This window comes from Electrona antarctica (genome assembly GCF_951216825.1).
Source record: "Electrona antarctica genome assembly, chromosome: 14".
Taxonomy (NCBI): Eukaryota; Metazoa; Chordata; class Actinopteri; order Myctophiformes; family Myctophidae; genus Electrona; species Electrona antarctica.
Window position 1 is genome coordinate 21,203,018 of NC_136795.1, and position 11,999 is coordinate 21,215,016.

Here is an 11,999-nt window from a genome sequence, read left to right on the forward strand (position 1 = left end):
AGTGTGCACTGTGCAGTCAGTGTGCTGCCTGATCCTCCCCCAGGCCCTCCCCAAAATGGAATTCAATGAGTTGAGGTCAACCTCACAATATCGTCAAACCTCATATCTCCAGAACTGTTAGCCTACTTTTCAGGAAATGGGGGATATTTTATTTAAAAAAAAAACTACTTTAACTTTACGACAGGGGAAAAAGTTCCATTATGAAGATACAAGGTTTCTGCCCGACAGACAATATGCAATTAAGTTGTTGCTGTCGGGTTGAAAAAACTTTTTGTATTACTATAAAAAAACCAAAACATCTTTAACAATAGCCGATCTACAAGCTCACACCGCCTTGCATCACGACTCACGAGGTGTTGTGTGCTTAGATCTGCTATTTTCTCTACTTTTGTGCGACACACTTGTATGATGATCGTCACCCAGCCTGTCCAGGGCATTACTTTACAAGTTACATCAAAACATAAAAAGTTTAAATATGGCATACAAGGTCAACTGCCCAACTGCTCTGCAATTGAGTGGGCAAATCAGCCTGAGGCTTGGAGGCTGTAAATCTGTGAAGCAAATTAATAGCCTAGCCTAAATAAATTACCTTTAAAAAATAAAACGTGTTTTATTAACCTGCGTCTTAATAGTTATTTTATACCGTAGTCTAAAGAAACTATTCAAGTGTCTAACTTATTCCTATGAAGTACATGTAGTAGGCGGCAGGCCGCATGGCGCATGTTTACAAAAGCTGCACAAACTGCACATGCTCTCGCGCGTGTGTGTGTGTGCGTGTGTGAGTGTGAGTGTGTGTGTGCGTGCGTGCGCGCGGTAGAGAGGCAGGCACATGCACTGCCACTGATGTTATATTTTTGCGCCCTCTGCTGCAGGTTTAGGGACTCGACCAAACAACACGATGCTGCAGTTACAAAATTACTAATCTGTGAGTCTGTGACTGGGTTTCCAAAGGTGTAAAATTCACATTTATTCTGTAATACACTTCTGTTTGTCTTTTAGTTAGACAGACTGTGGGCTATATATTTTCCTTGAAGACTTTATTCTGTAGGCTACAGATTGACATTAGTAATAATTTTATAAATGACTTAATAAAGAATAAAGATCGCATATTATTGTAACTTCACCGGATTTATAAAAGTCAAAGTCCGCTTGGATCAGTCGCAACTCGCAACAGAGGATCGACAATAAATATGTCTACAGTATTCCTTTCTTTCTTTTCCTTGCTTGGTGCACTTTAGTTCAGAGACGAGTACGTACAGTTCATTCTACCACCCGTTATACACGATTATATACTTGAAGTTCAACTACAGTCACATTATCAAACAGCGAAGATCCAGCTCCAAAAAGCCGTTTGCCGTCCATTGTACTCAGGCACGGACGGGGTTCGAACCCGCGATCTTCGGTTTACGAGACCGACGCCTTACCACTTGGCCACCGCGCCTGGTAGCGAGCTGAACTCAGGGCATATAACTTAAAGGTACACCGGCACCAAGGACAGTGATTTATTTCTGCGTTGACGTTGTTATCGCTGAGGGGTAGACTTTATTCAGCAATCGCTACTTTAATGTGCCGTTAAAACAACTTTACTAAAGTGTCACGCGCACGGAGGGGTGGCACGGCGCGCACCCGCGCACGGATTCACCACCACAACCCGGATGTGTGTCAGGGTGGATGATGACAGCTGGGTTAGACCGGGCTCAGTTGGTTAGACTGCGATCCGTCTGTGGATCCGGTCTAGAGGGGACACGGAGACGGTCTGTGCGTGTGCATCTATGTGTGAGTGGAAATGACAGGATACAGTGGGCTGGCCCAAGAGCGGATATGAGTCCTGAACAGCAAATAGAAACAACCATGATTCCAGCCTGGCTGTTATGTTACAGCTGGGGCTCAGCCCTCAATCGCTGGCTGCGCGTGTCACAGCTATAAATAATCCTGTTGAAATGTTTGCATTAAAACAACAATGTAGATGACCTGGGATTGAAGCCTGTGTGCTGTCATATAGCCGCCTGTTCGCGTATGTTAACGACTCATGTGGTGGTAAGTTGGGCTGATACACGAATCAAATGGGAGTGACCTGATGTGCTACGTTTATTAGCCCGGAAAGCTATTGTATAGCAGCTACGATAGCCTCCCTCCTACGTGATTTATTTATCATTCTGTTACACAGTAGCTGAAAACTGTTTATTCTGCATTATTATGCTGAGCCTGGGTGATTGTTGAAAATAGGCTGCTCTAACTACATAGCTCACCTGACATGTGCTGCATGATCAATTTAAATTATGTCAAGCATCATCGTGATTCATGACTCATCTCATCATAATAATAGTTACTATAGTTCCATGTCTTCATATAATTGCTTGTTTGGTTAATGGTCATTATAAAATGGCACAATTTCTAAACTGTGTCTCAGAGGGCTGTGTAGTGTGGATTGTTCAGAAACCGTCTACCAGTGACATCATCAGTAGGCAGGTTAGGTAATTTAAAACTTGTAATACTTGTTTGTATTAATGCAAGAACAATGGCTTCTATTTTAGCATGCTAACTTACCTACAGTATTGTTAGGCACATTTATGGACTGTCCATAACACCCCAATTCAAAGAGCACTTATAGGCGGCTGCAATTTTAAAATAGCCCCCTTAGAAACAAAAAGCCCCCCCCCACCCTTTTTTCAATCATGTATATGATTTATTTTGTGCATAGAAGTGTATAAGAATATATAAGTGTTATAAATATATAAGTGTTATATATAATATATAACACTATAAGTGTGTAAGAACTTACTTACTTACTTATAAGTGTATATTTGTATGTCTTTAAATGTTTTGACGATGGAGGACCCTTTTTCTGGTTTTATCCTCTTAGCAGATGTTGTATTGACCTGTACCCATTCTGCAAACTGTTAAATTTTCAATCAAACCCAGTAACCCACCAACGAGACGCAGAGTGAGTTCACAGAAATGGTGCCATACGGTAGCATAATGAGCATTAGTTGGGAGTAGAGTAGGACTAGTAATACAATGATTGAAGTGCTCATCTCATCAATAAGTTGCAAATTGGAACTGCCAAATATACTGTAACAATCCTATATTTCTGTCTGCTTAATCATTATTACAGTCTTTGACGGAGCCCCGGGAGTCATTTATGTTCCACACCCTGCCTTTCTGAGCTCCCCCTGTTGGCTCCGCTATGCCTCTAGTGGTAGACGCCGTGTGGGCGCTGTGGAGCATCGGAGCGGGTGTCTACGACTACGTTCAAACCTCCGCCATGGAGGAGAGGATCCACGCGCTGGAGAACGTCCTCACCATCCACCAGTGTGTGATCATGGCCCTGTCAGCAGGCCTGGTCCTGCTTATGACCTACATACTGTGGAGAAAACACTGAAATGCGGGCCCCACCTGGGCCGCTCCGAACACGCTGCACAGCGCACGTTCAACCCTTCTCCATCGCGGCTCAAGAGACGGAGACCTTCCCCAAAATCTCCAACATCTGTCATCATCTGTGTTTGACACCCAAATGAGCGATGTGACAACCTAGACTTTTAAAATGTTTAGGTGGCATCTGCTGAGACTTGAAATGTTAGTTTTCCGTCCATGGAGAATATCGTTGCTCTGGCCGAAATCTTGTATCTCCATATTTCATCTTTGATGTTTTTTTTTTAATGTTGTGTTTTTTTATGTTCTCCTAAACTGTTGGACTGATCAATGGGAAGTTTCTTGTTCATACTGTCTGTCATTAGGCTAACCAATGTTTGTTCACATTGTGTTCTACTGCAGTGGTTCTCAACCTGTGGGTAGGGACCCCCAGGGATCCAAACCAACATACAGTATAAGTGTATACAGGGCATCTGCACATTCCTAAAGGGACAATTTAAGGATTTTGAAAATCAACATGTTATGTCTCAACTCAACAAGGTGGGGGGTCCTCAGTTCAAATATGATTATTTTGGGGGGTCACGCCCTGAAAAGGTTGAGAATCACTGTTCTACCTTTGGAAGTTTTGAACTTTTCCTTTCTCATAATGGAAGCCACTGCAGGGTTTCGGGTTGTCAAAATTTGACATTAGAGCCAAGCCATCTATGTGTAAGAGGAAGTGGACAGGCGTCAAAACCTTGCCCAAATATGGAGTCACGTCATAGACGACTGTCGTCACAGAATGGCCACAAGATGTCCCAAATTCACGTGAAGCCTAAAGGGCCTTGCAAACGGGGAACGAGGAACACACGTTGCCTGGATCAACACAGGTCTCCTCCAGGTCTGTTGAAGATCTTCGGAGGGCATACGTTAGTCCGACGTACAGGCTCCGACATACATGGCCCGTTAAGACTTACCCGTGGCTTCCACCTACGGTTAGGGTTTGGGGTAGGGTGATATAAGATCCCAGATAGGAAAGACAGGTTCAAAGTCTATAAATATTGAACAAATTAAACGTATTAAGAGCTTGTTACTAAATAACTACATTGAATCCATTAGAATACTTGTTTTTTTCTTTTTTGTGTTTCATTTCCTGAACGGTTTTAGACATACAAGGTTTCCACGAGTTTGTAGTAATCGGTGTGCTGTAGACATCGATTGAGGTTTGGATTTCAGCACTTAAAGTTACTTTAAGTGAAGAAGTAGATCAGACACCTGGAAGTAAACATGGTTATGGCTTAATGCTCATTGGTCTTTATGCAAGCTTGATGCCTCATCAAGTCAAGCACAGGCTGCTATTGAACACTGAAGAGCACACATTTTGGGTGACTGTCATCTAAACATAAACACTGTAATACCTGTTACTCAATGTGATGTTTTTATACTGCTGGAGAATAAGGGATTAACATGGGTATTCACTATTCATAGGATAACTGGTACGTTTATACGGTACTTCTATTTAATTACAGACTATTATGTAAAGTCCGTCATTCAGAGAGCCATTGCAGATGTTTTGTGTATAATGACTATTTTGTTTTATCCTATTTTATGTGTTGTTTGCTTTTCGACTCCTGATTTAAACTTACGTGTGGCAGTGTAACCCAATACCCAAGCTCATAATGCATTGTTGTGATGCATTGTGAGGTTGCAGATCTGCACTTTTTGGCAAGCGACACTGACCCCATCATACGAATAAATACAAATCAGGCTTTACTTACTGCTGTAACGTCTCACCTTGTGTGTTTCATTGTGTAATTGCTGTTCCAAGTTACTGGGACAAAACATTACAGTGCCATGACCATATTGAAATGAAACGTAACATATTTTAATAATAAATTGTACTACTCATTCATTGGTCTTCATTTGAGATTTATCAATGTCAAGTAGGCTACAATTATCAATTATTGTCTTAGTGACTACGGTATTGGACTAATAGAAAATAGCAGATATACATGATCAACATGGTAATAATGCACCAAGATGGCACCATTTGTGTGTACTTTTTTTCCCCGGCTTGGGCCAAATATAGGGATTGTCATACTAGACATGTCATATGTCATATAGCCCAACGTCCTAGTCAGAGTCTTCGTTACATATATAGTCATAGATGGTGGTCTTACTATGTTGGTTTTATTGTTAGCAACGTGGAGGATATTAGGATATATTAGGATCAGCATGAAGTGTTCCTTGGCATCCATAATACTGCTGTAGTTTGCAACTTCATACATTGGTTGCTGACTAATGCTACCTATAAACATAATACAAACAATCAAGTGACTAGATACATTTGTTGATTTTGATGCAAACTATTGGATATGATGCAATATCTCCCTCCCTCTTACCATTTCCTGGTAAGAGTTTCCCTTCATGACAAAACCGAAAGTAGCAACACCTGTAACAACACCTTTCACCAAAAGGTAAGCATGTCTTCACACTGACTTGAAAAATATTGTTGGAATTGATATTTTATTATACTATATCTTAAGTAACACTCAATTGTGACATTTTCTGAGCTGTGTATAATAAGGCATGAGTAACACTGTTATTAATTGGCTCAGGGTTTATTGTGGACCAAGTAGTCAAAGCACAAAGCAACACACGTTTTCAAAACTCAAAATGTGATTTATCCTCCAAAACAGCATCTAATTCTAAATAAATAAGTATGATAATAATAATAATTATAGAGCCCTTAAAAGAGGTAAACTAACTTCAAACATAACATAAACTAAACAGTGAACATAACTCTAACTAATTAATACTTATAACAAAACAAGTTGTGAGCTCAACAGTTGGCCGTAGCCTAAAAAACATCACATGGATGCAACCTGGGACATATCCTCAGTGATGTATCCCAGAGACGAAATGTTTTTATAATCGCCATGGGGGCGCCCACCGCAACGGGGGGAAAAAACGTGTCACAGTGTTTGTAGATTATAAGAGCATGTTTGTTTAAATGCCATGATTTCAGCACTGAGTCATCTGGTAGGCTACTCCTTTTCATTGTGAACAAGTATCCTAAGCAGAGTACAGTACTGTACCCTACCTGGCAGGTTAAACAAGATTAGCATTTGAATTACCGTTTGTCACATAGTTTACTCCTGAGTCACTATAAATAGAATAACTAAGAATGAAAAAACATCGCATGGATGCAACTCAGTGATGTATCCCAAGGTCATCAGGGTTTCGGCTACAGTATTGCATGATTTATAATTCTGTTACCCTGTAGCTGAAAACACTAACTGTTTATACTTATATATCCTTATACTGAGCCTGGATTATAATGTTGATAATAGTACTGTTCTAACTACAGTAACTGACAATACAATTACAATAAATAAAATGTAATCACGAGTCATCTTATCTTATGTAAAGTAATGCAAGAGATGCCATTGTTTCAAAGTCTATTACATCAGTGGTACTCAAGCTAGTTATTATCTAGGGGCCCAAATCTGATACGGCCTGTGATTTGGTCCACTGATCAAAATGACAATTTCTGAATGTTCTCTATATGGGGAAGATTACTGTAACTATGACACACTTAACTAGAGAGGAGACCCCACGAGAGGGGGTCTCAACTGCCTACTGTATCAGTTAACTGGAACTGAAAATATAATGACCCTGACCTATTATTTTTTTGTCTGCTTGAAAATTACAGTCTTTGACCCACGCCTCACTACATCTCTGTTCTCCGCCATGAAAGAATACTTTGAAACTTTGATGAGGCTGTGGGTCTTTGGAAAAGAGATCTACAACCATTTCCAACCGCCGGAGAATTGCATCGCTCCTGAAGGGCTTCACGAGCTAGAGAATGTCATCACCACTATGGAGAAAAGGAACCACAAGCTAGAGAATGTCATCACCACTATGGAGAACAGGATCCATGTGCTGGAGAAATCCCTCAGTCAGATGGCAGAGAGGAATCATGACATGCTGAAAATGCTGAACCACTTCATAGTTCAGCAGTGGGTGATGATGGCCATGTTAGCATTCCTGCTGGTCCTGTTAGCATTCCTGCTGGTCTGGCTCATCATGCGAAATAATGAAAAGGAAAAATGGAAAAACGGTTACTGTTGTAATAGTATATGCCTTCTTCATACCCTGAACACAATGGCACCCACTATTGGTGTGCGCTCCTACCCTTTTGTTTGAAATACTGTTGTAATATGAAACACAAGATATGGAAGAGTATAGAGTTACGTGAAGCCAAACCAAATTTTGATTCTGACCGTAGACAAATGCACTTGTTCAGATGATCTAAATGTGCAAATATTATGTGAAAGCACCAATAGGCAATCCACACAATATTATCCTCACACTACATTATATTGATATCGGGTGACAGTGTAAAAAGTTCAAACGTGAAGTCTGTAATTCCACTAATGTAGGCCCTATACATGCTTAGGCTACCTGTCCTTGCATGTGGAAAGGCATACATTGGCCAAACAAAAAAGCAATACGTAAAGGCAATGTTGAATATTGTACCTTGAGGCTAGTCTCTCGAGACCTATACTCTAAGCTCGAGACAGACTGTTGACTAGAGGGCGCTGTTTCTGCTTTATTTGCCGACGGGTTCTCAGATTGCCTTGTAAACCATGTCCTCCTTTCCTTCATCTTTGCGCTTTGTTGGTGTCAAACAAGTCACTGCAATGTTTTGGAATGGCTCCATCAAGGTGCACTATGTAACTTTCCTAGCCTGACAAGTGACAATCAGCCTGACTTTTCATTTCGTTTCAGAATTTTATTTTTTAAATGAGCGTGGCTCAGCGATTCAGGGCTGGAGCCAGCCTCTTCTAATCCAGATTTCAACCATTTTATTCCTAAAAAAAATCATTACATATTTAACACTATGCGACCACCAGGACTAAATAAATGATGACTTTTCCTTCAAACCCTTTTGTTTGTGTATAGTATACTGACATTCACATTCAGTTTTCTTTTTTTCTTATTTTTTTTTAGCATTGACAGAATCCGCTGCATAGGCAGAATTAAAGTTCGGTGTGACTGCACCGTAAAACATTTTTTTTATTAATAATATAAATGCGAGTATTCACATTTGTATTGGGGATGGTGGGGGTGATGATGTAGTTAAGACAAATGCCCGGCCTACCCCCTTGTTTTCTTTTTTCTTTTCATATTTTTACAAAACAAACTCTGTTTCTTATTGAATATCATGAACGCGTCCTCTATTTTGTCATCATGTTAGATTATTATTGGTCTAACCATGTTGTTTTTATGAAAAGTTGTTAATTACTGCATGAGGAATTATAAAACACTGCATCAGCTTTAAGCGTTCCTTGGCACCCATCATTCTGCTTAAAGTTTTGTTTACATGATTCATAGAGCGAAATGTCTTTCTTTCTTTCTTTCTTTCTTTCTTTCTTTCTTTCTTGTGTGACAAGTAACACACATGAATCAACATGAATCGTCTTAACCAGATGGCAAATGCTACAGTAGCCTACCTAAACATAACACAATCATTAAGTGAACAGATTATATTGGACAGGATGCAATATCTACACCTCTCTCTTGCCATTTCTTGTGAGTGTGCCACAGATCAACCCATCTCCACTCTGCATACTAGCAATTAGAACTGCATGCTGATAATGACTTCCTATTTGGCCTCAAATCCAAAGGAGCTTCCTTGCCGCCTGTGTAGCGGCAGCATAGCTGACTGACATCCTAGAAAAATGCCCACCAGAATCTAGGACACATCCTGTCAAAAGTCAAAACCAAAAGTAACATGATCAGAAACAAGTGTTCTCTCCAAAAGGTAAGAATATCTTCACAGACTTGACAAATTTGGAATTTATATTTTCAGTCTATATCTTATTAGTCTACTGGAATGTTCATGAACCCAGAAATGGTGGTTAGTAAACTTGTACTACCACCTATCATCTATAGGCTTAGAAGATTGAGCTTGGTTGCTAAAAGTTGCACGTTGAGCAATTTGAGTTATTAGCATAATATGTAGGCCTATGTACCATTAACATCCTGTATAAGGCAAAAACATTTCATCATGCTTTAAGTAGCATGTGACATGTCAAACTAGGGGGTTTTCATGATGCTGAATCCATTCCAAGCATTCTTTTTACAAAAAAAAACACTCCTTGGCCTAAACATGGCCATTGCCGTCTTGACAAATGTGATGAGGTCAGCATATTTGGGCAAGGGGTGCTTTATTAAGATTATTTATTATTTATTCATTAAAATGAACTGTTCACAGACTCACACTCTCAACAGTGGCGACACCAGGGTGGGCCTGCACAGTACACCATATGGAGACCAGACCACTGCTGCTCCAAGATGATAACCCTGACGAGTTAGAATCTATCATCACCCTCGCCATTACTGTTTGGTTCCCCGCTGCAGCGGCCAAGGACAAGGCCAAGCTGCAGCGGGTCATACGATCAGCAGAGAGGGTGATTGGCTGCCCTTTGCCCCCCCTTGAGGCCCTGTTTAGGAGTAGAGCTTCGAGGAGGGCCAGGAAGATCATGGCTGACCCTGCACACCCAGGCCACAGTCTTTTTGCCCTGCTTCCCTCAGGCAGGAGGTTGCGGTCCCTAAAGACTATGAAGGCCCGACATTCAAACAGCTTTTTCCCCACGGCTATCCGGCTCCTCAACGCTGCTGGTGTCCCCCCCTGACCCCCCTTTATCCTCCCTCCACCCCCACTCAGAGTGGAATGGACTGACTTGTGCTCTGAACTGATCACTTGAACTCTCTGCACTTTTTTTCTTTTTTCACTATTCTTTGCACTGTCTTGTCCTGTTTTGCACTTGTCCTAATGTTGTAACTGCACTCTGCTGTCCACCAAACCAAATTCCTAACATGTTTACATGTCATGGCAATAAAGTCTTCTGATTCTGATTTAGCCTGTGACCAATCTGAGAGAACCCATCGGCAAATACAGGAAAAACAGCACCCTCTTTTCCTTTGAATTGAGTCAACAGTCTGTCTCGAGAGACTAGCCTGGGACTACTGGCCTCCCAGTCCACAGGGAGGCCTCCTCCAGCATCAACATTGTTGCAATCTGGGTACCCATTGGCAAAACAAAGGAAAAGCAGCACCCTCTTTTACAGTCTGTCTTGACATTAGTCAACAGTCTGTTGACTCTGTTAACTTGTTATAATGTGATTCTTACATTCTCCAGTTGTACAAATGAGTACCCCTATTAAATACAGCAAATATAATATTGAATTGTGTGGGTACTGGGTAGATTTGTCTGCTTTCGCCTCTAACCCTGCTGGCTTGATGATATGCTTAGCAATGGGGCTGGTCTACAAGATTGGCTACACCTTTAAGATACCCATGTACCTGTCCAAATACTTCCTTAATGTCAACAAGGTCCATGGTCACAACACCAGAGGGATTAAGTACCACAAACCACGCTCAACCCCGATTCGGCCCCAACAAGGGGTTAAATTAATTTAGCTCCTATGCCACTAATGTGGTACACCATACCAACAGCCGTTAAGAAATGTAATCCCTAGACTCCTTCCAAACTGCTCTCAAAGAGCACTTACGGGCGGCTGCAATTCGAAACTGGCCCCTGTAAAAAAAGTGAAAGTCCACCCCCCTTTTTGTTTTCATTACTGTACAAGTTTTTTGCTGTTTTTATTATATTTTATATATATTTGACTTCCTTTTTTTGCATAGGTATATTTGTACTCTTTAAATGTTCTGATGAACTGAACATGGAGGACCCTAAAAACATCATTTAATAGTGCTTTTCCTTGTGTTATCCTCAGTAGCAGATCTTGTATTGTTCTGTACCGTCGTTGAACTGTACCGATTCTGTTAATAAAATGTTCAATCAATCAATCAGGGAGACAACAACAAAAATAGTATTATTGAAAGAAATTTCCAGAACAAGCACATTGCATTTGCTGAAACGTATCTGCCTGGGGATCAGAGAGAGATTTCAGGTAGGCTACTACAGAAAACAGAGCACAAATGGACAGAGCAGTAGGCTAATACTGTACATTTCCACCATGGCCCATAGCACTTACCCTACCCCCTTAGACAGCACTTTTCAGACTTAGATAGCATTTGAAACAGACTTATAGCATGTCATGTAGACAGCACAATAATTGCATTGTATGTAGTCATAGCACTTCATAGTATATATGTACAGCATAGTATAATATATGTATAGTGTCATTATATAGATATGTTCTAGTTACGTTCTTAGCTTACGCATGTTTCTTGATATATGCTTTTTATATATGTGATGTATTCCCATGCTTTTTGTTCTTGCTTAATGTAAGTCGCTCTGGATTAAGAGCGTCTGCTAAATGCCTAAATTGTAAATTTCATTTTATGAATTTGAACTGATTGATTCTTTTGCTAATGGTTGCCTGTCGCTGATCTATGGCATCGGAAATCTATGTCAATATTGATACAGGAATATGTAGGATTTAGGATATCGTATCATAATGAATGGCATAGCCATAACTGTTGTCTTGTCCTGGTTTTTTGAAGGTTTCATTACAGTAGCCTAATAGTTTTCAGAAATTATTGCACATGCAGTTCTAGCTGCATATAATTATGACGAGTTAAGATAAACATATATTGATCTAGGTGCCATA

At 40.5% G+C, this 11,999-nt stretch overlaps 1 long non-coding RNA gene across 1 annotated transcript; it reads left to right on the forward strand.

The window, feature by feature from the left end:
- The first annotated feature begins 1,716 nt into the window (after positions 1-1,716).
- Positions 1,717-5,260, forward strand: LOC306937410. The gene is made up of 2 exons (XR_013791600.1): positions 1,717-2,037; positions 3,116-5,260. It is a non-coding gene; the product is annotated as an uncharacterized lncRNA (long non-coding RNA).
- The last annotated feature ends 6,739 nt before the right edge of the window (positions 5,261-11,999 follow it).